Source organism: Pongo pygmaeus, chromosome 4 (genome assembly GCF_028885625.2).
Source record: "Pongo pygmaeus isolate AG05252 chromosome 4, NHGRI_mPonPyg2-v2.0_pri, whole genome shotgun sequence".
Lineage (NCBI taxonomy): Eukaryota > Metazoa > Chordata > Mammalia > Primates > Hominidae > Pongo > Pongo pygmaeus.
In genome coordinates, this window is record NC_072377.2 from 92,812,382 (window position 1) to 92,825,543 (window position 13,162).

General features: G+C 37.7%; 1 long non-coding RNA gene across 8 annotated transcripts in view; it reads left to right on the forward strand.

The window, feature by feature from the left end:
* LOC129037432 (uncharacterized) overlaps nt 1-13,162 on the forward strand; it is a 437,642-nt gene that overhangs the window by 56,217 nt on the left and 368,263 nt on the right. For 4 of the 8 annotated variants that reach the window (XR_010126416.1, XR_010126415.1, XR_008502802.2 and 1 more), the window contains exon 3: nt 9,753-9,859. The exons of the other annotated variants lie outside the window; for them this stretch is intronic. This is a non-coding gene — a long non-coding RNA (uncharacterized LOC129037432). The remainder of the gene's footprint in view (nt 1-9,752; nt 9,860-13,162) is intronic. 8 annotated transcript variants of the gene reach the window in all.

The window sequence follows — 13,162 nt, forward strand, 5'->3', positions numbered from 1 at the left end:
AAAGAAGTAGCAGAACCATATGGCCACCATTTTTATTTAAAAGTATTCCATGCAATTCAGAACTGAAGTTTGTAGAGAAAATTATCAACAAATCCTAAAATACTAATACCTCATATAACAAGTGGTCAATTTCAAACATGACACTATAGCTAGGAATCAAGAAATAATGAGAAGAGCCTAAAAATGCAAAGGAAAAATAGTTCACAATATCAAATGGTAAAAGAGCCCTTTATTCTTCTACCCAGGCAGAGCCTATCCTTATTCTACGTGTAGTTCTAACAGGCTTTTGTTTGTTTGTTTCTATGTTTTTAGAAGATTAAAGGGGCAAATTAGTCAAATTTGCAATCACAGATTACAGATTCAGGCAAATGAAAGAAACAAGACATGATAGCTGATAATATAATTTTAGAAAGTCCAAGAAAATACTATTAAAAATAGATCAAAAGGCTTAGACTGTGGGATTATTTCAGTATAGTTCTACCTAGTCTGGCCTTATCTCCAAATTCTTTCAGATATTTCTTGCCTCTTTCTCTACTCCATCAGACCATTTGTCTGAAGAGAGACCCTTTTGTCTCTCTTCTCTCAAGATTCTTTTCCTGGAATCTGTTCTGTTAAATACATACCATCCTATTTCTCAAACTCTTAGTGTGACCTTTAGAGGTGAGCATACATGAAGATCCAAACACAGGGTAAAAATATGAATTTAGCATTTGGGGACATCACTAATATCTCCCTGCACACATACACACACATACATTATACATATATATAAAAACTCCTGCTTCTGAATCCCTGGAGCTCTCACTAGTTGCCCATGGAGCTCCCAGACAATCCCAGTCTTCACTTGCAATGTAGGCACCTCCAATACTTGCCCTGCCAGGCCACTGGGTGTGCCAGGTCTCAGGGCATAGTCATTCCTATCTGGCATCTTCCTCTGCTGACAAATTCTGACAAGCTGGCTATGGAAATTTGAGGTGATAACTTTTAGAAACTCTGGATTTTGTAGCTGGATTATTGGAAATCTTCAAAGAAATTCCCAGACTGACAATGGCTTTGGAAGCTCGAGGAACAGGAAAGATTACCACAAAAACTGTAGAATTTTCACAGAAGCATTGTCCTTTAGGCCATGAACTGCAATGGAGACAATTTCCCTTACCCAATGAATGATTCTTCCCTAAAATGCCATATTGTGACTTTCTTTACTTGTGTCACTGGTTGTCATTACCTTCCACAGACAGATTTCTTCAGGGTTGAGCGTGTGTCTCTGTACTGCTCTGCTATCCAAGATAAGAGTATGTCTGGGGTTCCTGTGGCTTTAGTGTGTATAGCATTGCTTTCCTGAGTACGAATTTTGAACTACTAGTGTTACCGCTTTCCACTTTGTGATAATTTATTACTCTATTCCATGCTTGTGTTTTAGATCAAGCTCTTATGGTACAATTCAGGCACTTTTATGTGCATTCCTTCTTGCTTAGATAAAATTACAACACATGGCTTCATAAGTAAGATGTGTAGGTTCACGAGGGAAGGCCTGCTTCCCACCATCTCTCTCCTCCGTCTCAGTGAATTGGGTAACTAACAAAACTCTGCCATTCATCTTGGTGGCAAACATCATCTCCAAGATCCAGTAATTTCCACTGCCAGGGCTGTCGCAACTATGCTGACCATATGGCCATCACTGAGGACCAATTTAAGGCCCTTTGAGAATTAAACATTATTTTCATTATTTGTCAACTGTTTGAAATTATTCTTTTTGCTCTTTGGAGTCTTCAGAGCTTGTAGTCTTCAATGAAAATACCTAAATAATACCTAAATGTTATGATTTCTCCAGCTCTTATTTTATTCCATGAAAATAGGTGATTTTATCACCAGTGAGCTCTAAAGTTTCTTTCAGTTTCTCTGATTCTTTATTTTATATTGTTTTTTGTTTAAAACAAGTCTCAGGATGTTTGGTTCTGCTTCTCATTTGAGCAGTGGTGCCAAAGGGATGGCTTATCTCTCTGAGGTCATCAGTTTGGTTGCAGTCTTTATGGGGGGAGCTGATCCCACCAAGATAACCATTTGGTAATTTTTTTTTGGCCTGAGTCTAAGATTTAATTATTTTTGGCTGAGCATATGGCATTGTACATATATTTTCTTGGCTTTCTTTTTATTGTGTTTCTAGATTTTTACAGACAATGGGAAGCACTGACACCTTTAAGAGGGATGTGTAATACACTCGCTAATGTTTCCTATTGTGTTTCTGAAAACCTGTGTCAGAAAATATACTGTCTCGAACTGGGAAGATGTGAGATTCTTAATTTTAAAGAACTCCATTAATATTGGTAGGTTTTTTTTTTCACGTTAGAGTAACTCAGAATTTCTCTAATGCATGTGACATCTAATATACATTCAGAAAAATGAAAAATCAGTATTTAAGATGAATTTTTGGAAAAAATTTTTGAAAATAATTCAGCAAAAATGGATTAACTTTATAAAAAATCTTTCATTTCATTGGCATGAAGTAAAATGTGTCATAAATAATAGGTACTCTTTTATACCTTTTTATTGATTTAAATAAAAAGGATATAGTTTAAGGAATCAATCCACCAAATAGGTACCTCATACATAGAAATTATGGAACTTGCATCTCTTAAAAATGTAATAGAGTAGAATGGAAAAGAAAAAGAAACTGTTAACAAATGAATATATTGTGTAAAATTACTGGTAAGACTGGTAAATTCTAATTAATAAAATCATCACAATGATTTTTCAACAAATAAACATTTACTAAATACCTGTAAAATTGGGGTAGTCAGTATGACTTCTTAAATATTAAAGATCAACTGGCAAAGATATGAGAAAATGTGGATGCTTTATTTTTTTATAATATGTATGCTTTGAATAAGTGCACAGAATCAGGCTTGCTATTTTGCAGAGCTAATAGTTTTGTAGGAAAAAACAGTCACAAGAAATGCCCATTGAGGCAAATATTAAAACTCTTAACTGAAATTAAAAATGTTTTTAAGACAAACTCCTTTCTGCGCATCTGCAGCTTTAACTCTTTGGTGAAAGTCAATTATGTGCAAGCATTAACTTTAAACAAAACTTGTTCAGAGTGCCTGGTGCATAAAGTGAAGTAAAGCTGCCTGTTTTCCAGTCTGATGGCAGTAATGCGGATTCTCTAGAAAGAAGACAAGGAACAAGTTTTCAAGTTTGCCTGAAGTGGCTGAGATGACTCACTCATGTCACAGGGGATAATTTCACTGCAACCATTGAGAATTTTGTTATTTTCTTTCTGGGAGAAGGAATAGATGGGTTTATTTTAAGTACGGGGGCAAAGGGATTGTTAGTGGGAATTCTACACAAAACTACACAAGATGTGAGCTGGACAAGAATCATTCATATTCTTAAGATAAGTTACTTCAAAATATGATATAATTACTCCTAAAATGTCACTTTGAGTTGCTTTATTTTTAATTTAATTTTATTTTTGCTTTGCTTTTTTTTTTTTTCTTTGAAGGTAAAGGAAACACTTAAAATAATGACTGGGGTTACTGGTATTTATAGGCCAGAGTTGTCCAACAATGCCGCTTTTCATCTTCAAATAAACAGATGACCATATGTAAAATAACCATTATATAGTCTGAGTATTTTAAATCTGGCTTTTATGTTTGGAATGCACCTAATATCACCTACAAAGATCAGCGCTGCTATCCTCAAGCTCCTCCTTTACTTGAGAGTCCACAGAAGACACAGAAAACTAGGCTGCATCCTGTGCACCTGCCTTCCTGTCAAGAAACTTACCTCAGGCTAATGCATGCAGAGAGACAGGTCAGATTGTGTCAAGGTTCTATGCAAACTGCCCAAGGTCACTTGGGGCCCCACTGGCAGCATTGAAAGGCATTGCTGGGTTTACAGTCTCCTGAATAGCTCCAACCTGTTGTTGAGAGTCAAGCCACGATGTAGAATGAATCGCTGCACTTTCCCAGGGCTGCTCCGCAGTGTGAGTGGCCACTAGCTCTCTTTTCCTGTGACCCCAGTGCTGTTTGGGTTTGCTCTCCAGAAGAACAGGTAGATACATTTGCAGCTGGCGGGGGCACTGCTTTATTGCCTATTATGGAATGCATGCCAAATAAAAACCATCGTGATTTGAAATCGGCAATTTTATATGCTTTTCAGGTTACTCGGATGTTCAAACACACGTAACCAGACATCAATATGAGAAATTCTCCTTTAAGCTGTTAGTGTATTACAGCCTGTGACTTTTCAACTCAGGGAATGATACTCATTTCTCTATCTGTTCCATACAGAACAACTTTTTCTTTATTGCATTTAGAATGGTGTAACTGAAAGGCAATAAGGAAAAGCAATATCATCGAGTGGTTCACATTACGCTGAATTTTATTGTAGTCTGGCATTGTGAGTGAACCTTTGGAATCCTTGAAAGCAGCATAAAGGCAGAGCCTGCTTCTAATGGACTGAAGAAAAATATTCTGACATAGTGATAAGTGGGGTGACTTCTAGAAATCATGACTTGAAACATTTCTGAACAAGTGCTATTTCAGTTGTCCCAATGCACAGAATGATATTGAAACAGCCTGCTATAGGCCAGAACCACGAATTTTTTTTTTCCCTAAGGGCAGAACTGCATTTTTAAAGATACAGAATGATCCACAACTCCAAATTCCAGCTAAAATTTCTTTTCTTCCATTCTCCTCCAATTATTCTCCCAAGCTATTACATCAAAGGTATTAGAATTTAGGTGCTATGATCATATTTACTTTAATATGTTTATTTTCCAATTGTAAAATGGACACATAAGAGATTTTTATAATTATCAAATGGCTAATTTTTAAACAATAAGTCTTTTTATTGTCTTCACTCTCTGCTTTTGAAATATATGGAGTTGCATATTCTTAAGGTTTGAATTGTTTTAGAGAACTAGTATAGATGTATTTTTCACCTCCTATGAGAATTTCAGGAGCAGTAATAAAGGGTGAACCAACACAGGGACATCTCCCTGCGTATTATGGTTCAAATCAGAAATGAACACTTTTTAAATATGACTGAGAGTCACAGATTTTTACAGGATGTCAGGAAAACAATCTCCCCCTTTATTAATACAAACAGAAACTATTTTTTCCTCTTTCCTCCCCTCTCTACCACTGTCATGTTCCTGTTCTACACTTTTCCCCAACTAACCTCTTCTGTTGTTGTGCCTGGCACATAGTAGGTGCAGAGTAAATATTTGTGTGTGTGAATGAATGAAGGAAGGACGTTCAGGATACAAGAACTTCTTGGTTCACTTGAGTCAGCTGGCTGTTAGTAGTGTGTTCAGTGTATAAACTGGATACGTTGTTGACAACTTTTTTTGCTCTTTGTGTGCATAAGCTAAGAATAAACAGCACTGAAGGGAAGGGAGTGCTTCATTCATCGGGGGATTACACCATCATAAACTTACCAAAGTGTACCACACAGAGCCAGTGATCACAGAAGTCAGGCAACCCAGGCCCTGTCATTAAATATAGAAGCCTGTCTTCACTGTTTTTATCCAGACAGACTCTCTGTGTTTTGGAAATTTCCACCACACTTCCTTTTGAGTTGCTCCTTTTCTCAAGATCCCACGACTATTGCTTTACAAAAGTAGACTTGGTCTGGGAATCTAGTAAAACGAAGGCTATACATTTCCTCATCCCCCGAAGAATGTTCAATGTTTCTTGCTGACTTTTATGTCCCTGTCTTTCGTTTGTTTTTGTTTTTTGGTTGAGATATTTTGAGTCTGTCTTCTATGAAAAGTGGTTTCTTCTAAGTGAAAGTACTTAATGATAAGAGAGTGATCAGTTTGCAGTCAAGACTGCAAGGTGACTAGACACTGACATTCTGTTGTAAGAGTTGAGCTCCATGACTAAACAGCTCCTCTTTCTCTAGACCAAATAAAAGTCTTATCGTCTCATGTATATACCTTTAATCGGACACCAATCATACATGGAACATTAGGGAGAATAGGTAAAGTTATCTGTGGTTTGCCAGAAGTGTTTCACACTCAAAGGCTCAATACTTTCACCTGTGAATCATTTTGTGTGTGTATGTGAGAGGTAGGAATAGTCAGGTGACATCTTTGTTTTGGGTTATTTAAAGGATACACCATTTAATCTTTCATACAGTACTGAAAATATTCGTAACAGTTTTCTAGTTTAAAGATACTTTAATATTTAATGCAGTATTTTAATTACATTGTAAAAAATATGTTTTAAAAACGAAATGTTTAAAAAGTTTTTAAAAAATTTTATTCGATAGCTTTTAATATTACTAAGAATGTACTAAAATAAGAAAATGGGTGAGAATAATGCTGAAGCCATAGCAAAGGCAGAGACATGTCCTTTCTGCAGAAGTGACAACAGGGTAAGCAGGCTACGAGGACTCAGCCCTCTGAACAATCTTTGCATCCCTGAATGATCTCTAATGTTCATTAGGCTTGTGTTACAGATGCTTGTTTTCCTTACTTTCCTGTAAGGCCTTACAGTAATTTAAAGTAACCAGAATATGTTTCTATTCCTTGTTACCTGAAAAAGTCAAACATACTCATGTTATACAGGTAAAATGGAATAGTACATTATGTGAAAGTTATTTGTAAACTGTCAAATTGTGTTCAAATATGAGGTAAGATCTGAGAAGCTTAGGATATAAGTTAGTCTCAAAACTTAAATGCTTTTCAAGGGAAAATTTATTTGGTGATTAACTAGAATTTTAGTTGCAATATGTGTTCCTTGACTTTTTGAAGTAGCCTAGAGGTGGTCAGGACTTGTAGATTACAATAGTCCTTTACTTACTTGAATATTGAGCTGGTAGTACTGAATACTGAATACTGACAATTTAAACTCTTTGGCAGAAAGTGCTCTTATAAAACTTCTAGAAAATTTATTATTTTTAAAATTTTTATTATGTATTTATTGTGCACAACGTGATGGGTGTGTTTGTTTGTTTGTTTTGAGACGGAGTCTTGCTCTGTCGCCCAGGCTGAAGTGCAGTGGCGCGATCTCAGCTCACTGCAACCTCCACCTCCTGGGTTCAAGCAATTCTCTGCCTCAGCCTCCCGAGTAGCTGGGATTACAGGTGCCTGCCACCACGTCAGGCGAATTTTTGTATTTTTAGTAGAGACGGAGTTTCACCATCTTGCCCAGGCTGGTCTTGAACTCTTTACCTTGTGATCCACCCGCCTCAGCCTCCCAAAGTGCTGGGATTACAGGCATGAGCCACCGTGCCCGGCCCACAACATGATGTTTTGAAGTATACATACACTGTGGGATAGTTAAGTCTAGCTAATTAACAAATGTGTTACCTCACATACTCATCATTTTTGTACTGAGAACACTTAATATTCACCATCTTTTCATTTTTAAATAATGTAATCTATCATCATTAACTATAGTCACCGTGCTGTACAATAGATCTCTTGAACTTATTTCTCCTATCTAATTGTAATTATATATCCTTTCATCCACAGTCATATTGATTATTATTTAGCATAAATTGTTAACAAAGATCTTTTTCTAGTTTAGAACAGATTGGAAGAATGCGAAATGTTATTAGACACAGGCACAGCATAGCAGTAGAAACATCTTAACTGAGAACCTGGAACTGAAAGAGAAAGCAACCAACTTAAAGGGCAGACAAGACACATGGTTATATAACACAGCAGTGGGTATTCACAGAGATGACACAAGACAAAATAATTACATTTTCATTCTAAAAGCAATTTTTAAGGAGGCAAGGGCATTTATAAAACATTTTAGGAACTATTTAATAAAAATGGTAAAATTAAAGTGTTTGTTTATGTACCCAACAAATATTTATTTGGAAAATGCATGTCTGGGGGCACATCTCATTAATGAGGTGATCCTGTGTTTAGAACTGAAGGCAGTCCTCCTCCATTCTCTCAAACGGTGACCTTCTTTGTTCTTCTTATAGCCTCACCACGTTTAATTTTCAGAGGTTTTGATATAAATTAAAAACATTCTTTGGTAGATTGTATTGTATGAAAACACTCTTGAAAAGGATAAGCATTGATATCTGGAATATCTGGGAAAATGTACAATAAAGACATTTCTTCTGGTCTTCCTCTGACGGTAATGTGTTCACTATTATACTGATGATGTAAGCTATGTAGGTAAACCTATGCAGGTAAAATTCTGCTAAAGCCAATCCCACTACGAAACAACAACAACAACAACAAACCCCAAATGGCATCTGAAGAGCTTGGGAATTCCAGGAATGTGATAAAAATGTTTTTAATAATATATTGAAAAATAATTTAGTGTGTAAATAATATTTTATAGTAAATACTTCATTTTATTCCTTCCATATAACTGTCTTCTGTAATGTAAATACTTACTTGTTTGTTTAGTGTCTAAAGGTTGAGAAGGGAACTAGAATTGGCCTAAGGAGGCCCTCAGCCACCCATCATGTGACAGTATGGCCAGGAGGACTTCCTCTCTGCTCTCCTCCTCTTGACATACCTCAAACACACCAATCATTTGCACTTGGGAAATCAACCCTCAATAGCAAATTACTCCTGCCAACAAAATAACCCAATCAGCATGCAAAACTGGTAGCGAGCTGGGAGAGGGCGATGAGAGTGGTGTTCACATGGCTCCCTCTGTTTCCCTTTCCCCAGGTCTGGGCACACACTGTCAGTCAGTGGCCCCTGACTTAGAAAGAGGTTTGATTTAAACCATTTCATTTTCTGCTCTCAGACTGGAAATTTATTTAATATGAATGTCATCATTATAACAAAACTCAACTGTATTCTAGCAAAAATTTGGCTGATCTATGAAGAATATTGGAAGGAGAATCTACCTGTGAACCCAAAAATACTAGACCACTGCATATTCAGTTCTGCAATTTTGTCATTTTAATGGACTCTTCAGAGTGCCAAATCACTAGTCCTACTGACTATACAAAAATTGGCCATCAAGATGCCTGCCTCCAACGAATTGATGCTGTTACTTCATGTTATCCACTTTGGGCTTAGAGACTGAAGGCCAAAAAGCATGCAATTTTTATGGTAAAAAAGTGCATCAGGAGGGCAACTACATACAAAGTTACCCTCCCAGTTTGACCCTGTCCTTAGGTTTTTATTGCCTGAACTGGCACCAAAGAAACTCCTTGAAAATAACACATTCCTTGTCCATTCAGTGGTTAATGATGCTTAAAAAAAATCACAGTTTGTGACTGTGACCTAAATTATGCCAGAAGCTGTAAAACCATGGTTTCTTTAAATTCAAATATGACCCACATGCTTTAAAACCACTACACTGACCCTATAGTACTGTTGCTGAGTGTGCGTGTCCTCACATAAACACACACACACACATACACACACACACACACACACACACACTCCCCACTTGGCATTAAATGACTCGATAAAAGAAATGGTATTTTTCAGACTTCCATGTTAAAAAAAAGGCTCATGAAAGAGATGTAAGTGAGCTTTAAGCCAAACATTTGTTTGGCTTTGCTGCAGCAGGCTGCAGGAATGTAAACTTTTTTTTTTTTTTTTTTTTCAATGACTTCAGCTCCTAATTTGAAAGCTAGGATTTTTAGGAGTGAGCAAGAGACTATATTTGGCCAAAAAATTCTGCTGGCTTTACTTAGCCAATCTGCACATTCAAAACAATACTTCTTTATCAAAAAAACAATAGTCTGTTTTATTCACAGCACATGTAGAAGTTGGAACATCGACTAAATTCCACTTTCTTCTCTTGCAGTGTGTCTGTAACCAGCTAATGAGCTGCAACAGAGCCTGGCCTTCATTTTCAGCAAATTAAGTTCATCCCTCATAGGAATTGTGGTCTGGCTGTGGCACCGCTCCTAGGTATGGGTGGGATTTGTTTCTTCTACCAGTTGTAGGTTAGCCACATGGGTACGTGCTGTCGCACCACACAACAAAATTTTCTCTATAATAACCAGTCTAAGTAGCCTTTTACCCCACAAAAGTAGATCCCATTTAATTTACTTTGTGTTTATAGCACTCCCTCTCAAACCGCACCATTGGCACAGACTAATATTTATACAACTTTTTATTTTAAACTATTTATTTGGAGTTGAGACTTCAGTAGCACTGCCTGTCAGATTCATTGAGCATGCTTAAATTCAGGATACTGAAAATGTAAATTGGGAAGAGGGATGTATGTTCTTGGGATTCTTTTCTCCCGTGCATGGACACCCACACAACTCTCACTGTAGTAAAGGGAGGTTACACATGTGTTGATAACATTTGTATTACTGCTGGTAGGAAATTGAACATTGATGGGTGATTTTAAAAGACTGCTTTTGCCTATTGTGTTTCCACATTTCTTTGCCAATATAGTTGGTCAAATTAGTTAGGCAACATGCATCTGAAAACTTCTAATGCAAAAGTGTCAATGTTGTTAAAGATTTCTTTTCATACACAAGAAATATTACATTGCTCCATTATTTTAATGGAAGTCGTTAGTCAAATACGCTTTTGCCACAGAAAGAAAGGGAAAAAAATTCTTAGTTTTGTATCTGACCTCTGCTTTGGGGCCTTACTTTAAGTTACATTTTTCTTAAATAAAGCTTTTCTGTTTTTTAAAGTGAATGAGGGGATGTTAACTTTAAACGGACATTTAACCACATAAAATATAGTGGCAGATGGTTCATTTTTCTACTCAGGGTAGACATTTTATTCAGTTAATGATATTTAAGCCTCATTTTCTATGAGATCTGCATGTTGTTCTTAAATCTGATACTATTTTGTGATTTAAAATGAGTGTTGGGTTAACTTTGTTTACAAGTGAAGTATTTATCAGACCTTTGATTCTCTTTTACTTTCTTCTTTTGGTAAACACCTATCTTTTGGTAAACACGGATAACCCACTTATGTGTTATCTCATCAAGGAAAATTTTCCCATCTTCCCAAAGGAGAACAGAACTCCACTGTAGTGGAATAAGTTTTTTGAGATATGAACCAATGCTTCTGTCCTCCTAATATTCTTACAACCTCTACCCCGCCTCTGCATTCAGGAAACCAGAATACCTTAGGGAGGGGACAGCAAAGGAAAGCAAAAGACAATAAAGGAATCGATGTCTTTGTTTTGTAACTCAAAGTTAAAGTCCAAATTTAGAAAACAGATTTGAAAGCATAATGGGTCAATATCTGTTGTGCCTCTGAAGAAGAGAGTTGAGAAAGAAAGAAGAGGGCTTAGATGCTGGTGGGTGTCTGCAAAAAGGCCCAGACAATGCTTGGAATAGTAAAGAAGCAGAGAACTTTCAGGGAGGAAGGGAACAGTCTCTAAGTTGGGGCAGGACCTGGGGAAGTCTTGCTTCTCCACTGAGGAAGATGGACCAAGACCAGGGCAGAAGGGATGGCAGCTTCCCCGTAGAGCATTGAGGACGGATGACGACATGAAGACTGGACTGCTCATTCTCACCTTCCCTTCACAGTCCCTGGCACTTTTTAAGCTCCTTGGAAATTAGAGGCAATCTAGGAGAAAGGGGGGTAGAAGGAGATCTTATTTCTGTTACAACGTGAATGGGAGCTTCAAATTGAAGATAAAATGTTATGGAAAAAGTGAAATTATATATATATTTTGCACATCGTAGCTTGGTGGCTTCAGGTTTCTGTGCATCAAAGGAAGGAATTGTGCCTTCCTCATTGTCATACTCTGGTATTGGAGATTGTGCAGCATATATAGTAGGTATGCAATAAACAGCTGTTAACAGAATGAATCAATACTTTGTAGAGTATTGCCAACTACTCTGGAGCTTTTATCTGGCTTCTCTGTTGGGTCAGGAAAAAAAAGAAAAAAGGAGTCCTGCTTTATTTGTGCCTGTTGCATGCCAGCTTGGCCTGTTTACTCCTGTGGTTTCCCGCATTCCAAAACAATGCAACGTTGCTTGAAATTACACTTGAGCATTTTCTAGAGTATTTCTTCTGTCCATCCTACTTGCAGTGACTCCACTTCAGTTCCTTGTATGCCAGCTGCTGTGATAGCTTGCTGTCACTAAACATCTACATGTGTCCACCCCGGAGGAATTAAGTGGGACCACATCAATGCTAGGGAGCTGGCGGTCTTCCAAAACTGCACTCTGGGTCATTCTGTCTTGTGCTTTGGTAAAGTCTTTTCCCCCATCGCCTTCCAGTGGGGAGAGGGATAGGGTACAGCCTACAAAACAGAAACAGAATGCCCAGTGTGTGGGTGGAATACTTCCTCTTTCCTTCGTGAGTAGAGGAGACCGATTCAGAGGATGTTCCACTTATTCATTCCCTTCTAGTGTAATTTTTGCTCAGTATTTTCTCTTTCTGTCACCTGTAAACCAGAGGAGATATCCACTGGCATACTGCATTGTGTGGAACGAGAGGGACTGTTCTGTTTCCTCCTTCAGCTCTTGTAAAGGCACTTGCCATTTCCCTGATGCATCATTTAGACTTCAGTGTCCATATCTTGTAAGTCAAACTTGTGTCATCCAAAAGGTTCTCATACACATTCAAATGTTAATAAATGCCAATATCTTGTTCATGACCTTACACATAAATCTGAAATATGTAAGAAAGTGTACACTACCCTCCTTTTTACCTCCACTCTTCTCTCATATATCAGTTCATATACTGCTTGTTGCAAGTAGCAGAAAACCCAATTCAAACTGACTTAACAGGCATGTAGGGGCCCCGTAACTGGAAGGTGGTGTGGTGTAGGTGGCTCTGTTGTGTCAAGAAAACATGGTTGTTTTCTGTCTCTCCACTCTGACTTCCAGAGCCTCCTTCACAGTCGCAAGATGACTTCCAGCAGCTGACACAAGGATTACCTGTTTCTTTTTGTTCGTATCCTATAGACACATGGTAACTACTAAGGGACCTTCTTTCTCAGAGCCCTCTGGAAATACATATATATATATTTGTGTGTGTGTGTATGTGTGTGTGTATATATATATACACACATATATATGTGTTTTTGAGACAGAGTCTTGCTGTGTTGCCCAGGCTGGACTGCAGTGGCACCATCTCGGCTCACTGCAACCTGCGTCTCCTGAGTTCAAAGGATTCTCTTGCCTCTGCCTCCCTAGTGGCTGTGATTACAGGCACGTGCCACCACGCCTGGCATATTTTTGTATTTTTATTACAGACTTGGTTTCGTCATGTTCCTCAGGCTGGTCT